Below are 21,812 nucleotides of genomic sequence, written 5' to 3' on the forward strand. Positions count from 1 at the left end.
CCTCAAAATGCAGTGCAACTCCTGATAATCATCTCTGTACTTCTCCATCAACACTGTCACAGCAAATTTCACACCTGTAGTGCTTTTTCTCTGCATGAAGTGAGAAAAAGAGATGCTTTGGCTTATGAAATGATTTATCAATTCTAACATGTAAATACATCATATGTTAAAATAGTCTACCGATCTCTCTCCTAGACATCTTCATAACTTCCTCTTTACTAATCCTCTGCACTTCCTGATTCACTAATAGCCCTGTCTGTCTTCCTCTCTCTCTCTCTGTATTCCTTTCATTCCATGTTCTTTGCACAATCTATTCCATTTCTATCATTAACCACCCTAACCTGCTACACATCCTTTCTAGGTGGATCTGTCTGCCTAACCTATCGATATGTTGTGGTCTTTCCATAGTGTCCAGTCTCACTATAAGTCTCTTCCTTTGTTTTTGTCTCTAGCCTCTCAGTCCCTTGGTCTACTTTCTTCATTTCTCTGCTAATCCCACATTTTCTTTGCTAGCCTTTTCTTTTGAAAAGGTTTTACGTACTCCTTTATTCCACCACCAAGTCTTCCTGGCTTCTTTCCTTTGTCCCGAGGACACCCCAAACAACTTCTTGGCAGTTTCCCTCCTTTAATCCTTACCTCTACCTTGTATTGGCTTCCTGACCCAGCCTACAGACAACCATCTAATGCAGCCTAGCCACACTCTCTCCTAACATCACCTTACAGTTTCCTATCTCTTTGTAATATTGCACCGTCTGCATACAATGTAGTCTCGCTGTGTGGACCTTCCTCCACTCTTGTACCCTCAACCCCAACCGGCTGCAGAAGATGGCTGCCTCTCCCTGAGCCTGTTTGTGCCTGAGGTTTCTTCCTGTTAAAAGAAAGTTTTTCCTTCCTAACGTTACCAAAGTGCTTGTTCATAGGAGGTCAATATGATTTTTGAGGTTTTCTGTTTTCTCTTTATTGTTGTACAGCCTTTGCCTTACAATATAAAGCACCTTGAGGCAACTGTTTGTGATTAGGCACTATATAAATGAAACTGAAATTAAATTGAATTGAGAGTTTGTTTTGCAGATAAAAATACTGAGTTGATTTTGGATGCTTAACCCCATCTGGGGCTTAAGGGTTTTAATATCAGATGTACCCATATCTTCAGGGTTGGCTGTGACTCAGTGGGTACAGCAGATCATCTACTAATAAGAATGTAGGTTTGATTTGCTCCAATCTGCATGCCAAAGTATCATAAGACATGATGCTGAAATCACAGTCGGCCCTGATATCAGGGGCCCGTTCTTCGTACCTCGCTAAGTAGGTTAGCTGGATTAGATTGTTGACGATTTCGCGTGATCTTGGATCGTTCGGTTCCCCGAAGCTCATCCGGGACTTGCTGCCATAGCAACAGAGCCGTAAGCGTAAACCTGCTCGGGAGCAGGTTTACTTTATGTAAACAGGATTAGATCGCGGCCACGCAGGTATGTCCGCTTCATTTATACGAAAGCAACAGCGATATTCCATCACTGTTTCACCATAAATAAATAACATCAATGTAGCTGAAGATAATGCAGCACTTGATCCTTTTATTGATTTCACACAGATACATACAGGTCATTCCCTAAAAAAGGGAAATGCACTATTAACATTCTATTACATGTATGTGATTATTACAGATGTAATTCATATTTCAGAGTAGTAATTGGAAATTACTTCGTGTAATCAAGATGGGAGACCACGGCTATAAAAACGAAGGTGGATTTGGGAAGTCTGTCGCAGTCATATCCTGTCCGTATACGCGAGCAGCCCATTGCAGAAGGTGCAAGATTGATAAGGAGAGTCCTCAGAATTCAGCGTATATTGCGGGACAGACAGGATCCTTTAGCTCAGCGCGACAGTGTGCTCATTGAGAGATATGGATATTCCCGTGAGGGTATTATTCACTTAACCAACTTGTTGACGAGGGGGTGCAGGACCACCACCTGTCTTTTTTTGCTCTGCCCTTTTCTTGGTTGCTGTTATAAACAAACAAACAGAGTATTCCAGGGTCTCTTTCCAAGAGACAAAAAGCAATATAAGTGATAAATATTACCATTCTGTAGAATATTCTTATATTTCACTTTTACTTGTTCCCATGTTCTAGTGGGTCCTGTTGTGGCTCTAATGTGTAAGGGGATATAATATAACACAATATAATATAATGTAATATAATATTGGATAATATAGTGTAATATAATAAATCTACCCTACCGCCTACTGGTGTTGGCCAGAGGGGCCGATGGCGCGATATGGCAGCATCGCTTCTGTCAGTCTGCGCCAGGGCAGCTGTGGCTACAACTGTAGCTGCCTCCACCAGTGTGTGAATGTGAGAGTGACTGAATAGTGGCATTGTCATGCGCTTTGGGTGCCTTGAAAAACGCTATATCAATCCACTCCATTATTATTGTTATTATTAAATTACTTACGAGTTTAATTTGTCAGCAACTTTCTGCCAGCCCTCTCTCCTTGCTTTTGCAGCCTTTGCAGTGTTCCCTTGCGTTCTGATTAAACTCTGAAACTCCTGAAATCCCTCACTCAAGAGTTCTTGCTCTGCTGCCGAAAAATACCGAGCGCGCTCCTTCGACATTTTCGCCGACCAATCAGAGGGTTGCCGATCAATGTTTCTACTATCAATGCGTAGCCCCTTTTACGACACCCAGTGATCTCACATTACTTCATCCAGCTGTACTAATCGTCAACAGCAGGTGTGTTCGGGGAACCGGATTAGCGAGGTCACGGTTAGCGCGATGGTTTGGTCTTGGATGTGTCATTTGATCTTGGATGTAGTAAGCGACGTACGAAGAACGGGCCCCAGAGTGTGAATGTATAGAAAAAAGTGCTTGTGTGAACAGGTGAGTTAGTCTTGTAGAAACAAACACTCTAAGTGCCCAAGAAGAGTAGGGAAAAAAAAAGGTTTACCATTATTTACAATCTTTTCACCTCTGTTCACGTCACCTCCATTGAAGTCTGCTTCAATCACCCCTCACTCCCTTATAATCCTTTTACCGCTCATTGTTATTTCCTTTCCTCTTTTGTTTAACAAGAAGCCAGTTGTTCCCCTAAAACACTTGCATTCTGCTGATGCATGCTGTCAATTATAAAATTTCCTTGACCCACACAGCTGTTCTCCATCATACAAATGATAAGAGACAAATGTTGGTCTCAAGGTAACAACCAAATTAAGACATGCTCATTGAGGAACCATCCGTGATCAAAACTGGGCCTTCTTTGTGAACCTAAGCCATCTACATGAGTGGATACATTTCAGTTACCTTGCATTAAGATAATGATTAATGGCTCTTACACTGAAAATAGCCATTTAGCATCTGGGTCTAATTTTCATATAATGTATGTACTACTATATTCATATGACACTATTCTTGAATATTCTTGAATCAATATGTTCAGTTGTCTTCAGACAAAACAAACATTCTGCTGCAGAGAAACCTGTCTTGTGGCAGTCACTTTGAAGTAAAAGGAAAAATAAAAAAATCATTATCTATGTTGGCAGCTATGGCACTACAAATTTGAACACCAAAACAGGCTAACAAACTAAAAAACGGCCTCATTTGTGCCAGATCCTGCAGGACCAAAACTAGCACCTGTTCCAGCTGGGGATTAAGCAGAGTACATTTTCAGCCCATTTATGCCAAAGACCAAACCAGTTCAGTTCTTACAGTGCGGTACTTATTATTGACATCTTTCTTATCTCCTCAGTAACGCTAACATCTGTTTGTTACCTGGGGATCTTCTGTTGGGCTGCTGTATACTCACTGTTCACTATCTCTGTCCCTTCTCTATGTTTCAAAATCACTCTGATCTCTAATGAATGAAAGCCAAGTTTGCGCAGATATTGATTAAACAACTGCTATCCATTTAAAAATGTCATTTTAAAATTCTGGACACTAAGTTTATGTGTGGGAAGGGATTTGTGCAGCATTAATAAAAGTGACTGACTTATTTTCATTAATCTGTTTTTCTTTAAATCTACAATGTGCCATATTTTTAGGATGAATGAATGTCACTGTAATATCCGGCTTTTAATCAGCACATTGACACATTTGGTAGCCATCAACAAACATTAGGCATAATTTTAAAAGCCCAGAATTACCATGACCTTCAAGCATATGGTGAGTCTATGTAAACTTTCAACCACAACTGTGTGCCAGATTGGCTGGTTACCCTCTTGTATGTGTATATAAGATAAGATAACCTTTATTAGTCCCACACGTGGGAAATTTGTTGCAGAGTCTAATTACTGATACGTTAGTTATAAAAAATTACGAGAAGAAAAGATAAGAAAGAAAGAAACTCAGATTGAGCAGAGCTGCTGTAACAGGCTGCCGCACACGGGGGGCGCCGGAAGATGTCATATGTATCTCCTGTGCCTAGCGTAATCTCAGCATAAGATTTATTTTCATTATTGGGTGGTTGAAAACAGAAAACTTTTTTATTAAGGGTGGTATTTTATTTTGCTCGCTGATTGCTCTTCCAAATTCCGTGAAAGACAGTTTTTCGTTCTTCAAATGCCATTTCAGATAATTTTCTTTTTAGTGAAATGTAAAATGGCATTTTTCTGAGCTCTTTTCATTAAGTTATCACCAGTTATTGTTGTGTTTGTTTATCATCTTAAAAAAAAGTATCCATGGTCAAATCAAAGATGGTCATAAAGATGGACACAGCCACCATTAGGGAATTTCCCTTTTTAAAGCCTCAAAATGAGCATATTTTGCCGCTGGTATGTAAGCAGCAACACGTGGATCTGACTGTGAAGGTGCAAACTCTTTGACTAATGACTTGTCAATCTCAAGCTGTCGGTCAGTGAGCATATTGTGGCTTGTCTGGACCTCATCTGTGAGTTTGGTGCAAGAGTTTGTCAGACTGACTGAGTCTGCTATCACTATGTAATTGAATCGGGTCAAGATAACAAATGCATGCAACCTGTTTCTGATGGTTGTGCTTAATTGATACAAGTCAAATTTCTTGCTGCCTATTGCAAATCTATTGCCATCCACGTACAGACATTTTCACATTAAACAGAAATTCACAACTAATTACAATCAGAGTTCAGCCAGAACTTGACAGATTTGAAGCAAGAATTGCATGCACCTACTGCTGGGTAACCAGCAGTAGGTGCATGTTCAGTGTTATTGCTACTAGCTGCAGTCAGCCTCTGACTGCTACAAAGTCAAAGGAATCCTCAAGCAATCACTGATTTTTCCTGATTCCTATAGGAGGTTGTCACCCTTTTTTACTCTAGAGTGACTGAGTCCTTAGAATAACCAAAAAATTTCCAAAATGGGCTTGATGTTTTATTCAGTATGATGTAGTCATGGCGAGTGGGATGAGCCATGTGAAGAAAGTGCAGGCACATGTGGAGGTACAAAGGAGGTTTATTGTAAAAAAAACAAACAAAAAAAAAAAACACAAGTAGTAAACAGCAAATGGAACTAAAGCTAAACTATACTGGGAAGAACTAAACCACTAAACTTGAACACAAACATGACAGAGGATGAATAGAGGCATAGGAAGGTGGATGGTAGGGAAAACACACGGAGAATTCACAGCAGATTCACATGGGATTTACAGGAGGTTAACAGACAGACCAGCGATTAGAACATGAGAAGACACGACTTAAATACACACAGAAGAACACCGAGAGATTACACACAGGTGGGGAACACAACTGGAAGTAATTGACGAGACGAGACAAGGGAAGCAAAACTGAGGCTGTGTCCCAATTCAGGGTCTGCACGCTTGAAGTACGCGCACTACGCGTACTACGTACGGTGCATACTACAAGTACGAGAAGTGCGGAAGTGAGAGGCTTGTGAAATGGGACGGTCTAGCCTCCGTCGCGCTGTTCAGGTTGCCTAGCAACCATGATACTAACCGCAAGAAACGTTATATTCAGCTTTATTTGACAGAAATGGAGAAAAAATGTTTTGTTGGTCATTCATTTTTGTCATGACATCACTTTGATTAGTTGAGTATCTGAGACTGAGACCACAGGACTGTAAAACATGATTGTTAGGCTTAATTTCTGTACTGAACAGTCATTTCAAGATTAGTTAGTAAATAACAATTAGTTAATGTTGTTCATGAGACTAAAATCATCTCACTGTGTTAATGTAAATACAATTTGGCCAATATTATATGTATTGTCAGATTATGATATATATATATATATATATATATATATATATATATATATATATATATACACACACACATTAGCGGTGCAACAATACTTGTATCGGTATTGAACCGTTCGATACAGTGCTTTCGGTTCAGTACGCATATGTATCGAACAATAAAAAATGTTTTATTTATTTTATCAACTTTTCTTCTTTTTTTTTTTCTTTTTTTTTTTTTTTTGTGTCCTGTTTGGATCTTTAGCCATCAGAATTGTTGTCTTAAGGCCAAGAAAGATGCCAAGCGGATTTATTTTACCAAGTGGATCATCATGGCCTTGCCATATTGGTCCATTTGATTGACCTTTATTATAATTATGAATTTATTTTATTTTCAGTTGCTACAAACGGGACAGACATGACTGGGGGATAGGACAGGGAGAAAGAATGAAAGAAAGAGAGGGAGAGAAAGAAAACAAAAGGGGAGAAGAGACGGTGAGAAGGGGGGGAAGAAAGAAAAAAACAAAACAAACAAAACAAACAAAACACCTGGGTCACCTGTATGGAGAAAAAAAACAGAAGAGAAAGTAAACAACAAAGAGCAACATAATAAAAAAAACAGCACCATCACAATAAACTAGCTAGCAGTAGATATCAGTAGATACTAAATAATAAACGATATTGTGCCGCACGCAAGATAGACAGCGCACAATGTGCTTTGAGGCAGCAGCTAAGAAAGCTGTAGTCCGCGTCTGTGAATACCCGTGTGTACACCTGTGTGCATACCTGTGTGGATCAGCATGCTTGCATTCCAAAGGTTTCTCCATGTAACGATCTGCTAGGGAGTGTGGGGGGGCCACAGCCCCGTCCTCCAGGGTATGAAGCAGGTATGGAGGAGATCAAAACTCCAGACATCCAGAGGCCCCCAGAACACAAGAGACCAAGGAAGACCAACAGAGGGGCAGCCACGCCACTGTCCCAGTAAGAGCTGAGGAGAGTCCCAGATGAGGGCTCACTCAGCAGCCACCGAGCAGAAGCCAGGGGGAGTTGCAGTGACGCGCCCGTGAGCTCCGCCGGCAGCCAGCTGTGCCTGAGTGACCGAGCCCCAGGCCGAGAGGCCGGGGGCACCCCACCTCCGAAGTGGCCCGAGCGAGCCCCAGGCTCCAGGCCCCGATAAGCCGCCGCCAAGGAGTGAGCCGGTGTGTACCCGGACGCCCATCCCCGGACACAAAGAACCACCAACGCACCGATGTCTGAGGGAGTCCACCACTGGCAGGGGAAGTGGTGGTGGGTGGAGATAGGCCTCCAAACCTTGGAGGGCCTGAGATGTCCCCAGAGAGGTGGCGTCTGATACCCAACCTGACATATAGATACAGACATACAGGCACACACAGACACAAACATCCATTCCCACCCTCATGCTCTCATATGCACTTACTCCACACTCAACCAACGTGGAGACAGACATAAAGAGATATATCAACTTTTCTTCTGACGATGCGGTCTGTGTTGAGAACTCAGTGAATCTGCGTTCGACTACTCTGCCTAGGCTGCACTGTCCACTGAGCGCAGCGCAAGAAGCTAAGCTTGTTGCAACATGGCAACTGCCTCAACGCTAGCTGAAATTGAACCTCCCCCACCCTCATTCAGATGTGGCGTTTGGAACTATTTTGGTTTTCATGTGAAGCATGACCCTGAAGGTAAGCGAGTCATGGACTAAAGTAAAACAGTATGTCGGATGTGCCACGCAATGCTCAATTACATGTGTGGGAACTAGTGCGTTAGCACAGTTAGCTCGTTAACGTGTTGACGCCGTCCAGCCCCACGCACGGGGCGATCCGCGGTAACTCATTAACGGAGATTTGCCGCGTTATGGCGTTAATATCATTTTAACGAGATTAACGCTGACAGCACTATTTCAGTATATATTACAGCAGTGAGCTTGAACTCTGGGTCAAAGATTCAAGTTGCAGTTATTTATATTTCCTATCACCTTAAATCTTCAGTCAAAGACAAGTATCTTTGACAGTGTGTATACAGATGTATTATATATAAGAGAAATATTGTTCGTTTAATATGTTGGCATCATTACATTTGGCTCAATGCTTACACATATGTGTAAAAAGAAAATGTACAAGCTGTGAAAACTGTTTCTGCTAGAATGAAGAGTAGACTGATATATGAAATATTCCTTTATTGGGTGAGAAAATCAGACCATGTCATAACTGCTGTAAGTCACACAGAATAGATATCAGAGCCTTAAACAGGCTGACTTCTGCTAAATGGGTCAAACTGGGCAGAAAGTATACAAACACATAACATCCTTATAGAATATGATGTAACACTATAGATCAACTTAGCTCAGAATATATAAAGCATATAAACAATTACAGCAATATGATGCAACACACACAGCAGTGCTACTGATCCAAAATACTCAAAGCTTCATAGAACTGAAACAAACATTTATTTTTAGCTCCATTCTGCTGCTGATACACACTTTAGGTCAGCGGTCCCCAACCCCCGGGCCTCGGACCCGGGGGTTGGTACCGGGCCGCGAGAGTTGAGGCTCAGGTGTGAAATGTATGGTTTTCAGGGATTTTATCGGTTTTCAGCGTTATTTTGTTATCGTTTTGATCGTTAACTCGGTTTTCCTGGGTCTTTTCATGTGTGTTATGAATAAATCTTCTTTTTTTCGGTACCGGTACTAGTTTTATTTTGTTGTATTTATCCGCGACACATTAAAGGCCGGTCCGTGAAAAATATTGTCGGGCATAAACCGGTCCGTGGTGCAAAAAAGGTTGGAGACCGCTGCTTTAGGTCTCTGGACATTGAAGTTGTTGCTGCCTTGAAGGCCCTGAGTACTTTCTCCCACACTGAAAACACTGGGATGATAAAATTATTTGAAGATTACCTAATAAGACTGATTCAGGACAGACAGTTATGTTAAACTTTCCTAGCAGTCCTTCACAAACAGGGAACAGTCTGTCTATTCTCTCCATCTGTCAGCTGCTGCTGGCTCTTCCGCCTCCTCTTCCTCACACACTGCTGAGTTTGTCCTGGTGGATCATCAGGGGTGCAAAGCCTCACAGATGATGTGCAGCAGTGGGTCCCTCAGTCTGTCCTCACTCTGGTCACACGTGGAAATCAAATGTGGGATAAGCTGCAGGATTCAAACACAAGTGTAACTTATAAATACATGTTCATACTTTTATTCCACAATCCGAAAGAAAAAGAGAGAGAGTGCAGGACAGACAGGTGACATTCTCAGGTGTAGACACTGCTACACAACAGCACCAGAGAAGGAGTGTTTGTGTTATTACGAGTGCTAAACTGTGTGACTGCTGTGATTAAAGCATCTTTCTTTCAGCTTAACGAGTGAACCGTCAGCTCGTTCAAACACACGTTAAAGTCTGTTTGGCTCGACACCACCGAACAGAGGCAGCAATATAACATAGCTAACATTAACAGTGCAGTGAATCCTGCTTGTGCCGTGATATTCAGGACTGCAAACCGAGCAGCATCACTGACTTTCAGCCTGTTGTGTTTGTGGATATATGACTGACTTTAATTATCCATAAAATCATCAGGTTCTCTGTAAGATTAAGGTCAACTATCGAACGACGTATAAAGTAAAGGCTTTAAAACAAAGTAAACGCTCTAAGTACAAACATCGCTAATGTCACATAACTTTGTCTCCCCAGAAACATTTCCGTTGTGTTGTGTGTGCTTTTGCAGCGTTTTTCTTTTTGCAGCGTTTTTCTTTTTGCAGCATTTTTCTTTTTGCAAGTATTTTCTGAAGTTGCAGTCCGTTTGGCCTCTCAGGGCCACCGTACTTCTGCCGTATTTTGCGGCAAAATTATCCACACCCACCGCCGTGCTATGAATTGTGGGATATATGGGACCACGAAGCGTGCACCGGACCACGCTTGATATTTGGGGAAATCGACAGCGCATTTGGAGTATGCATTTGAAGTACACTTCAGATTGGGACAGCCGTCGTCACGTGGCGGTGTCGTAATCGCACTTGAAATGCGTACTTCAAGCATGCAGACCCTGAATTGGGACACAGCCTGAGTACACTCACATAAGACACGGACCTTCACAATAAAACAGGAAACAAGAAATAACTGCACAAAGACGCAGACTAGACACTGAACTAAACCTACAGGAAAAACGAGGGCACCAAAACAAGACCTAAGAACTAACCCCTTAACCAGAATAAACTGAAACATGGAATATAATATTCAAAACAGGATAACTAAAGAATCAGAACATAGGCCAATATATAGATAAATACCAAAAATACAAGACCGAAAATGCTGGGTCAAAATGACCCAGAACTGTGACAGATGTTAAACTAGTGATTGAGCCCATAAAGTCATCAAGAATGTGTTTAGTAAGGTTCAAAGCAAAGGAACCAGAAGCCTGTTTTCAATGGACTTCTATACTATTTTTGCCCACGCAGGCTATTGGAGAGAAAGCATAACTAAAGCACGCCTACATCAATTCACTTTCAGAAAGCATCCAGACTTTCAGAGTCCTGTTGTAGAAAGGTCAGAGCAAAATTAAATAAGATCTCTACTGAGCTCTTGCATTTGTTTGTATTAATTCTTTTTTTTTTGTCACAGACAGCGAGATGTGAATCACTCTGTTCTTGCAGCAACACTGGAAGCATATGTAAGTGCTGAAACATAGGTGACTGATAGAATGAATTGCTCAATTCACTGTTCTCAGCCTGCTTGTTTTTCATTTCTATAAATCAAACTTTTAGTCCTAAATTCACCAACCGATCCACCGACACCACCAAACTCTTTTGTAGTTAAGAGAATGGAAACATCATCCTAGATTTTCACTCATCTTTACAGCAGCTCATATTATTAGTCAATGCTCCAAAAGACCCCAATTAGTAGAATTAAAGCCTAGCAGACAGCTGTTGACTAGAGCTAACTTAAAATAAATGAATACATTTTAACAGCGGACCCTATAGGAACTCCCTTTTGCAAACAACCTTATGTCTCACAGAAAAAGTAAACTTAGGTTGTCATGGTATGCCACAGCTCTCCCTCTCACATCACAGCACTATTACTAAAAAGTGAAAACTGAAGAACAAATGATTAGAAATGGTTTCTATTGTAACGAAAAACTAAATTTGGGTTTCGCAGAATACTGTGAACAGAGGTTCCAATAATGACTTTTTTTTCTCACGTATCTGGAAATGCTGTGTGTTATCAGGATAATGAAGAAGCACAGAGGCATAACAAATTACGATAAACTTAGTTATTGTGCAAAAAAATGGTATAAGAAATCACAGGGAAAGGAAACCTCTGCAGTGAAACATTTTAACCTTGTGTTGTTTCTAGTGATGGTTAGGAGATATTTGCTAAATTAATTTGAAAATAATCACATCCTACGGTCCACTAGACAGTTTGGTGCTGTTTAATGCAGGATAAACTGGTTAGTTTGCAGCATTGTGGTGAAGTTTACACTAATGCATTATTTTGAACTGCTGTAGCTGAGGCAGACATCAATATATATTTAGGGTGACGACACTGATTAGATTCTTTAATACTAGCTTTATATTGTAAAGGGGTTGGAAATCAGTCCTATAGGTTGTGAAACATCTCTTTATACCTTGTTTAACTCAGATAAACAAATCCAAGATAATTTAATATGGGAGTAGGAACACATGTCAGCAGGTCACAGTATAGTATTTAGACTGTACACAGAGAAAAAGCAACTGGAACACATGGAATGAGTTACTATGGGACTTATTTTTAATTCTTTTCACGTCGCAGAACCATTACATCCAGTCCCAGTCCTTACCTGCCAAATCCCACTTTAATCCTGTATATATCACCTAAATGCTGTTGATTTTGGGTGTGTGCCTCATTATCATGTTTTTACGTATGTTAAATTCTGTTATCTATTTTCATAGAAATATTTAATGTAAATCAAATATAGATTGAGCATTTGTTTTAACTGAAATTTCCAAGAAATACATTTAGGAGTTCACTTCAGGCTGCAAAAAACCCCGCATCAGTTGTATTAAACAGGTTCATAGGAGACAAAACAATGTTGCAAATATACTCGCAGAGGTTTTGTATGCACTAAAAACATTTATACCCCCTACACTGTTTTATCAATCCTTAACAATAAAGCAAATTTTACTTAAAGGAATGTCATGCAATAGCATTAGCTAAATCATATTTTGCATTCACCATAAATTCACTTCATATTTTTCACCTGGTTATCTGCACCCCACCTGCAATAAATGCGTGCTGCGTAGTCTCAAACCCTTCTCTTTGATTTGCAACATATGCTATTACCTGTGTATTCCTGTCTTAATTACATTAAAATTTGGTTTTAGACGGCGCATGGGATGTCGCACTCCATGGATTCTGATTACCTGACACAGGTTGCTGCAGTAGTGGAAGGATTTCTGCAGCTTGTAAGTAAAAGGAATGCATGGCCATCGGTTTGAATGTATCTCTGTGTGTACTGTCTTTGATCCGACTCTAACTGCTTGAAGGGAGAAAGTGGGGAAAAAAATTGACTTTCTAATGTCCACGTTTAAAATGGACAGTGAACAAAATCACAGCAGGTATCAAGTTGTAGTGTATTCTCCTGGGGACTCTCCTCAATTTGATATTCTAAAATTCTTCTCTGCAATCAATTTCCTGGTGAGAGCGCAGCGTGAGACAAAGGTTTATACCTTTTACATACTTTAACTTGAAGACAGCCAAGTAGAGAAAGCTGTTCTCACACATTATTCAGTTTCTGCAGTCATTATCTGGGCAATTTAGAGCACTCAAAGAAGCAAACAGAAAGGCACCTGCACACATCTTACAGTAGCTCGGAAACAAGCCACAATCCTGCAGACTGGTTACAATGCATGCTGCATAATCAGTCTTGTTTGATCTGTACAGCTTGATCAGTTTTGGTGGATGCGTTCATTGTTCTAATACAGACCTAAAAAAAAAAAGGTTGCATTTTATCTGCAAAGTCTGTCCCTCAATGACTGCCAGGGAAGCAGCTCAAGGGTTTGTTTACTGCTGCTGTTACCAAGAGATTTTTGATTCCCTCTTCTTTGGGAGAGACATGTTTGTGCACACAGATATTGATTAAACTGTCCACGATCAGGAGAACCATATGGGCCAACGTTTTTTTTTTCTTTTTAGTTTTGTTAGGATGTATAATCCTACAGATCCAAGTGTGGTGAGAAAAGAAAGAAGATCAATCTGATTCACAATCAAGGTCCCTAGTGCAGCCTTGACGTCTGATTCAGTGTGAAACTGAAACATCATGTCAGAGATGCGATGAGTGCTTCTCCAACTGAAAAAGATGACCACTTACAGTTGAAGTAACAGAAGTTCATGTCAAGGTTCAGGAAATCGTGTGTTAAATTGTGAGTAACTGGCAGCAGAAGAAGTGGGGACGCATAAAGGTCTGAGTGATTTTTCCTACATATACCTCTGTTTTTATTGTATAATAAGTGTGTGGTGAGGAGGCAGCACTTTTCTATACTCAGGTTTTGAACAATCTGGTATTAAATTTCCTGAGTGAAGACTAAAATCACATCATGAATGGTGAGAGGTCATGCTAGTTTTAGAACCAAACACTCAACAGTCAAATGAAGAAGGAAGTTCAAAGTCAGAGAGGTGACAGAACTGGGGTTGGGACAGTGAGGAGGGGCAACGCATCCTTCTAAACAGCAAGGTGGGAAGTCAGTTTGCAGGTACGTTTTTTTTAGAGGGTGACTGGAACTTCTTTTTAAAAGGAATTTTACACACACACACACACACACCTACACACACATGCGGGGAAAGAAAAAGTAGGTAAAGAACAGAGAGCAGAGGGAGATGGCCTACACTTGAGCTACAAAACTCTTTTAAAAAAAAGTTATGAATTACATCAACATTGTTTAATCTACACATTTTACATTTACTTTAATACATAAGAAAAGCAATGTTTAGGTCTAACTGGATTTTGCCTTACAAAAAAGAAATGACTCCAATTTTTCTGTTACTGTGAGAAATGAACAGCTGGTATTGGATTGGTACTCCACACTCAAAATTTCTCTTCCAGTACAGAAACTATAAAAAGCTACATTGGTGCATCCTTAGTTACCAATGTGTTTTGTTTATTTTCTATAGCAGAATACCCATTAAGCAATAAAATGTCATGAATATTGTATGAACTTTGTTCATGGTTTTCTGCATTCAACTGTGATGTTTACAGTATGTTTTTCAATAAGTATTACAAAGGACTCTTCTGTAACAACTGATTTGATACACACTGCATGGATTCATTTCATTCATGGTCTAAATACACATCATGTAACAATAATTAAAGCGAAGACTCAAAGTTTTTCTCTTGCTGGGAGTAATATAAATGAACTGTTTATGCATACAAAACTATTAGAGAATGTATGTTATTGAATGATAAATGCCAAAGTTGCCAATTCCAGTTAATTTAATAAGTTTTATTACTGACTGCACATTAACCCAGATAACTAAGATTGTGTAACAGAGACAAATAACTTTGACTGAGTCTGGCCAGCTGGTCTCAGAATGGGGTCTCCTGAGGAGAGAGAGCGCTTTCAGCTGGAGTACGTTGCCCAGAGAAAGATTTTGTGTGATGATCCATATTTCTGGTTACTGCCTGCTGACTGCATATTGCTTCAGGGAACATTGGTGGCTGTTTGGATGAAGCATGTGTGGAATCCATCTTCAAGCTTGTGTTGCTTTTGCTCTGCGAAATCACTGGCAGCAAAAATAAGACAAAATGAAGTTGACTGTTGCTCCTTCGTAATGAAATGCGTTATACTTACTTTCTGAAATCCCTGCCAAGCATCAGTTTATTTTAAAATGTCTCTAAAATCTGAGGAGCAGTTGAATGCAATAGATCTTGCAGTGATAATCTGATAAAAACTAACGTGGAATAAAATGGGAAGAACACAGTACAGATGGATTTTTGAAAACTTGAAGAAAAACAACAACAAAAAAACAAAGCTAGGAATTTTAAACATGGGAATCAGACAAATAACGTAGTGCTACCAAGAATAAGTGTATCTCATCACAGATTTCTAGTGTTTCCTGTCCTTCCTAAGGTATACATGGAGAAAGCCTTACTTTTATGACCACCAGCAATCTTTTGCGTGCCATGATTGATTTTCACGAAACAAAAATTGTCATGATGAAACTGACTGAAAGAAAGTTCTCTTTGCTGTGGAGGATAATTTCATTACAGCCACCAGGAAAGGAATCAACAACTCCCAGCACTCCAGATTAAAGCCAGCATCAATGTTTCCCATAGTTCCAGTAGCAGGCTGTAGAGATGCCAGCCCAGTCTCATAGGAAAACGTGAAATGATCACAAAAAAGAATGGAGTAGTTTGTCTTTATGTAAATTAATTTTGACATTTTTACGTGATAGACAGCATGAATTTTCAAGTTATATATTTCGATAGGGAGTATTGTTAAAGCCGTAGCCAGTGGACAACTAATGGACCACAAAATACACAAGGTTCAAACAGAGTGGCAAGCTTCAGAGTCTTTATTAAAGAACAGGATAATGTTTGAAGATGATGTACAACAGAGTCAGTGCTGAGATCAGGAAGGGAGTTGCCACTGGAAGAGAGCAGAGCTGCGTTATTACTCTAGGAGAGAGCTGAGAGCACAAGTGCAAATAGGATGTTGCAAAAAAGCTTTCAGGCTTACTTGAAATTGTGATAATTTTGCTGTAAGGAGGGGGCTACTGGTTTGCTAGGTGGGGACAGAGGTTCAGGAGGGCAGGCAGGTGGGAGCCAGAGCAGGAAAGGAGCCATGGGAAGGCAGGCAGAGTGCGTAGAATAGTGAGAGTGAGATGTCCCATCCAGACTGTGATGCTGATTTTGATTGTAAGCAGACGGCGGAGGGGACTCCTTCTCACAATACGAAGGAGGCACACTCTGAGTGAGCTAACTATCTGTTGAAGACTGAGCAATCCTTAAATACAGCTGGGTTGATCACAAGATGGCGATAAGGTGTTATATCTGAATCGCCGACTCCGCCTCAGAGGGAGAAGGAATCTCCACACAGTTTCTTCCAGACTCTCCTCCTCTCTTGGTGAAAACAAACAGCAGAAAAGCAGCAAGCCAACACAGATCATAAGAAGTGTGTTTCATTTCTGCAGCACGTATGTTGTATTTTGAGTCTTCGTGGGAAATTCATTTGTTTTCTGGTAGGAAAGCAAGCCTAACCATCCAAATGGCCTGTATTTATGTAGCGCTTTACTCGTCCCTAAGGACCCCAAAGCGCTTTACATATCCAGTCATCCACCCATTCACACACACATTCACACACTGGTGATGGCAGCTACATTGTAGCCACAGCCACCCTGGGGCGCACTGACAGAGGCGAGGCTGCCGGACACTGGCGCCACCGGGCCCTCTGACCACCACCAGTAGGCAACGGGTGAAGTGTCTTGCCCAAGGACACAACGACCAAGACTGTCCAAGCCGGGGCTCGAACCGGCAACCTTCTGATTACAAGGCGAACTCCCAACTCTTGAGCCACGATCGCCCCCCCCCAAATAGCCAACCCTATACATGTTGTAGCTGAGTAATTCTCATAGGGAAAAAAATACTGCCATTTATATAATGTGCAACAGGTTCTCAGGCCATAGAGCAGTACTGTGACACTTTCTGTTTTAGTTTATAGAAACACTTGTTCAATCTTGAAATGTAAATATAGTGCCAATTTGAAACAACAGTCATGCCAGGGCTTTTTATACAGTAGAAGAAAGGACCCCACAGTATTCGATAGTGGGCATCAATGATCTGATCATATCCTGTAAGCAAGTGTCTGGAGACAGTGGAGGCCTCTTTACTTGGAAGAGGCCACCAGGAGAAGCAGACTCAAAGTGGGGAAGTCGTTTTCCTCAGCCTTGATTCACATTTCAAGTCACTGGTTCAGTTTCAGTTTCATACATATATATGTGCGTGTGTGACACTTTCCAGAAAGTATAACAATACTGCTCTCGCTCTCTCACAGTCATAGGGAGCAACAATTAGGGTGCGCATTAAGGCGAACCTTACTTTCTTGGGAGAGTGTCACTGGAGGGAAATTACTGCTTCTATTTTCATTCATAAAACCCTAATGTGCTGTGCATATTCACTGCAGCCCAGGTTTGTAGCTAGGTTGTGATAGGTGCAGGTTAGATAAAGCAGAATGGATGGTCTGGAGACTGGGTTGGATGGATGACTCACAAAGCACTGGACCCTTAAGGAAACAAACGGCCATCCTTGAAAAGATAAAGGTACGGCTTTCAGTGCTAAGCAACCTATTTAAATAACCCAACCTACTGTATTTAAATGAGCTGTTGCCACAATGGCAACAACCATGAGAATGACAATAACCACAGAGTGGAGAGATAATGAGCAAATTAGCCCATCACTATAGCTGAAACTATTGTAACCCTGTGCAGTTATTGCAGGAACATCATTCAGTAACTGTTTTGATCAATTCTTTGGTGATTGGGGATGAAGTATGATCTTTGCCGTTATCAAAATCTTCCATAGACTCCTATACTGTATTACCATGTAATACAGTACCATGTATTTCTCTTATAATCTCTCAGTTGACTCAATACCATATGGCTGATTATGGCATGACTCAACATTAAGTCGCGGCTGAAATGCAGAGGAGACCGTGCCTTTTCAATTGCGGCTCCGATGATCTGGAATAACCTTCCCCTCCAAATTAGACAAGCGTCATCAGTGCAGGTCTTTAAGTCCAGATTGAAAACCTATTTTTATTCCCTGGCTTTTAACTCTGTAGGAAACTGACACCTTCTTATTTATTTTTTTGTATGTAATGATTTTATGGTATTTTTAATTTGGTAGTTGTTTTGATCTGTGTTGTTCAGCACTTTGGTCTGCCTGGTGTGTTCTTAAAGTGCTATACAAATAAACGATGATGATGATGATGATGATGATGATTTAAGTGAGAAAAGTGAGAAGGACAGGCTTCCTTTGAATCATTGTCCCTTTCTGAGATGAAACATACAGAAAGGCTATTGATGTCTACGTAAAGATGGATGTATAAAGCAACAGAAGGAAAAAAGTGCATATTTCACTTAGTCCCTTAGGGAGAAGACAGACTCTTTCATGTGCAGTGATTGCTATTATACACTGGCACTGCTAACAGCTGCTGGGATTTCAAGGAAAAAAATTGTTAAATCAATCCAGATGATTTTAATTGTTTAGAGTTGTCTCACCTGCCAATCTGCATTACAGTTCAAAGGTATTTAAAATTAGAAATGTGTAAATTCAACACACAACCACAGGCAACAGTCTCTGGCAAGTCTAGAGGATCTATATATTCATTTACCTTACGTGTATAGTCAACTGCTTTACATTTTACAAATGTTTTTAGCTGACTACCTAGAAATGCATAGGTGCCACATTTAACTCCAGTTACACAGAAACCTTCTTCTCTTCAGTCGCCACTTTAACTGTCTTTTCCCCCCAAATGATGTTACCTTCTGACGATGTTTCTATAACAGACAGACATTTTAGATGCTTGTGAAAACTGTTTAAGTGCTGCTTTGCTGTTGTGTTTTCAATTTGCAGGACTATGGAAAAGCTATGGAAAGATCATCTGGATTTCTCTTATCCTACCTAATTACTACTGTCCACTTCTAAAGTTTAATGAGAAGTGTAAAACTTCTAAAAACATGCTGCCGGGTTGACAGGTCTCCAGTGTATCAGGAGGTTGATGTACAAAGGCAAACATACTTTCACACATGCTACCATTTTATTTACATTTACCTAACCTCCATGTCCTTGGACTGTCTGGGGCTGAAACAGATAGAAGAAATATTTTCTTTTACTTCTCACCTTTATATGTATAAATAAGACACACACAGTGATACACCTCACCCATCATCTTCAAGTAATCTCACTTCTGAGACAAGGTGGAGAATCCATCTTTTCAGCCCCTACCAATGTTTAGAAGTCGTACTACCCTTGTGATGTCTTTTTACAATGGAGATAAATTTTTCACTGTCATGGTAATATATCAGAAAGATGTGGAATTTTCCACATATTTTACAATCTGCTATGTAATTCTATGTGTTACTGCTTTAAGGTGATCTAAATGATTGGTCTCAGTATCAACATGAAAGTAACAGCCAACTTAGGCTCACCAGCCAGTTTGAACTTGTTTGATTTGGAAAAGGTTTTATATTGGATGACCTTCCTGATGCAGCTCTTCCCATTTATCCAGGCTTGGGACTTGCACTAGGGACACACTGTCATTTGGCCCCCTTGTGGCTGGGTTTAATATGGGAGGTCAAAGAATTCAAAACGTGATGGAAACAAGATTCATCCAGTTAGTCATACTGCATGACCCACTCAGCAGTGCAGAGCTTTCCAGTTGGTCATATCATGCAATCCAACTTGGCAGTGCAGAGTTATTGAAACCAGAAATGCTTTTACTTTGAAGGATTTTCCACTTGTACTAGACAGCTACTCTTTTAGTGAAAGACAGTAAGACAGCTCAGCTCTTTTATTTACAGTGGAACAGTAGTGTACAGCAAAATTAATTATTCTGAAGTAAAATACTCAAAACGTTCTTAATGGTTTGTAGCATAATTTAAAATCCCATAAATTGAAGGCTAATTTTTTTTTTGTTTTGTTGTAAATTTAGTTGCAACATTGTGAAACACTGCACCCGTGTTGGTCAAGTTACTTGAAAAAAGTAATCAGTAATTAATTACTGATTACTTCCCCAAAAAAATAATTCGGCTACTTTACTAATTACTTATTTTCAAAAGTAATTAGTTACTTACTTTTCCTGAATTTTTTCAATGCAGCTATCTAAGGACCAATCCCACCTCTGTTGTTTGTGGTCTTCAGGCTCCCTCTCAAGCAGCTTATTTGACCATTTTCAGAAATACAGAAAAGCACATATAAAAGCACAGCTTGACAGATAAGTGGTGGTTGTGTAAAGTAGAGATGGACCGATCCGATATTACGTATCAGTATCGGTCCGATACTGACGTAAATTACTGGATCGGATATCGGAGAGAAATAAAAAAATGTAATCCGATCCATTAAACATCAAAAAAGCACCTCACAAAACTTGCGACACGGCGACTCGGCTCATAACCGTAGCACGTCGGAGCAGTGTGCTCACGTGATAGAGCGGCTGTGTGTATTTGTAGCCTCGCTACCAAACCAGCATTTCATTTCCGAGGAAGTTATCTGAGAGAGGAGTAAAGCAAGTGTGTAAGTTCATCTCTGAATGTTTGTAAAGCATTCCCGCGTTAAGCTTAACAACCGCTATATGGAGCGATTGCCTCTTCTCTCTCCCTCCCTCTCCTGTTGCTACTTCAGTCATGAAACTGATCAATGATCAGCTGATCGGCTTTTCTGTCTCGAGTCCGTCTCTCTTGTTTGTTTTTGGCCCACTTCGAGCCAGAAAGAGGAAACCAGCGGCTGAACAACAGCAGCACGTTTAAGCTTGATAATCTGTTGTTAGAATTTATTTAATATTACTTTGTACACCAGGATCTTTTTCTACGTAGCTGACGCTGGTAACTGTGCAGGGGCGGATCTAGCAAAGTTTAGCCAGGGGGGCCGATAGGGCATGAACAGGGAAAAGGGGGCACAAAGACATACTTTTCTTTCTTATTCTCAAATGTCTCAAATTCTAAAATGTCTAGCTTTTAATAAAAAAATTATCCGAATCTTACACCCAAAGTTTTAATCTGATGTAAAATGTATAGAAGTCCATTACTGTATATAGTAACTGTTAAGTCTAATATACCCTAGTAAGCTATAGTACTTTTTCCTTTGGGAACCATCTGTGCAGTCTGCAGTTCTGTAGAAGAAAGATGTTGAATCTATTTAATTATTCTTGAAAAATAATTGATTTCTGGGCATTTTTTTTTCACACTGCATCAACTTAAAGTTGATTATGTCGATTAAGCATCATGAGGTGGAGGGTGGTTCCTTATTTTTTTATTTTTTTGCTGGGAGTTTTAGAACCCTATTAGTTAGCTTGCTTACTCTTTAAAATACCAGAATAGGAAGGATGGAGCAGGTTTAAGTTTATTAGATTGATCAGTATTGCTGAACTATTAAATATTTTGGGTGCAGTGTATTTTTTGCATACAGGTATAACAGAATAGCTTTAGTGTTTGTTTGTTTTTTTGTTTTTTTTACTTGAGTATGAACTTATACAAAAAGCAGCAAGATATTAAAAAACAGTTTTATTGATTAAAAAACACTATATCGGATTCATATCGGTATCGGCCGCTATCCAAATTTATGATATCGGTATCGGACATAAAAAAAGTGGTATCGTGCCATCTCTAGTGTAAAGTAGAGATGAAAGTAAAATGTAGAATTGGACAGTATACACCTGATCAACATTTTAAACAAATGGTAACATCGATTCTCCCTATTAACTCAAAGAAAGATGAAACACTTACCAGAAAAAAACAAACAGATGGGAATCCGTGTCTCAGCAAACAGAACAAATCTCATTAAGTGTTGCTTTGAATTCTGAATCATCAACAGTGTCACTTACAAGTCCATAATCGCATCTCTTCTTCCTCCTTCCTGCTTTACAGTGGGAATAACAAAGCAATTCTCATTCTC

The sequence above is a fragment of the Aulonocara sp. 'chitande type north' Nkhata Bay genome, linkage group LG4, assembly GCF_057382095.1.
Source record: "Aulonocara sp. 'chitande type north' Nkhata Bay isolate Kocher_YH1m ecotype deep benthic linkage group LG4, A_spYH_male_GT1.1, whole genome shotgun sequence".
NCBI classification, from domain to species: Eukaryota; Metazoa; Chordata; class Actinopteri; order Cichliformes; family Cichlidae; genus Aulonocara; species Aulonocara sp. 'chitande type north' Nkhata Bay.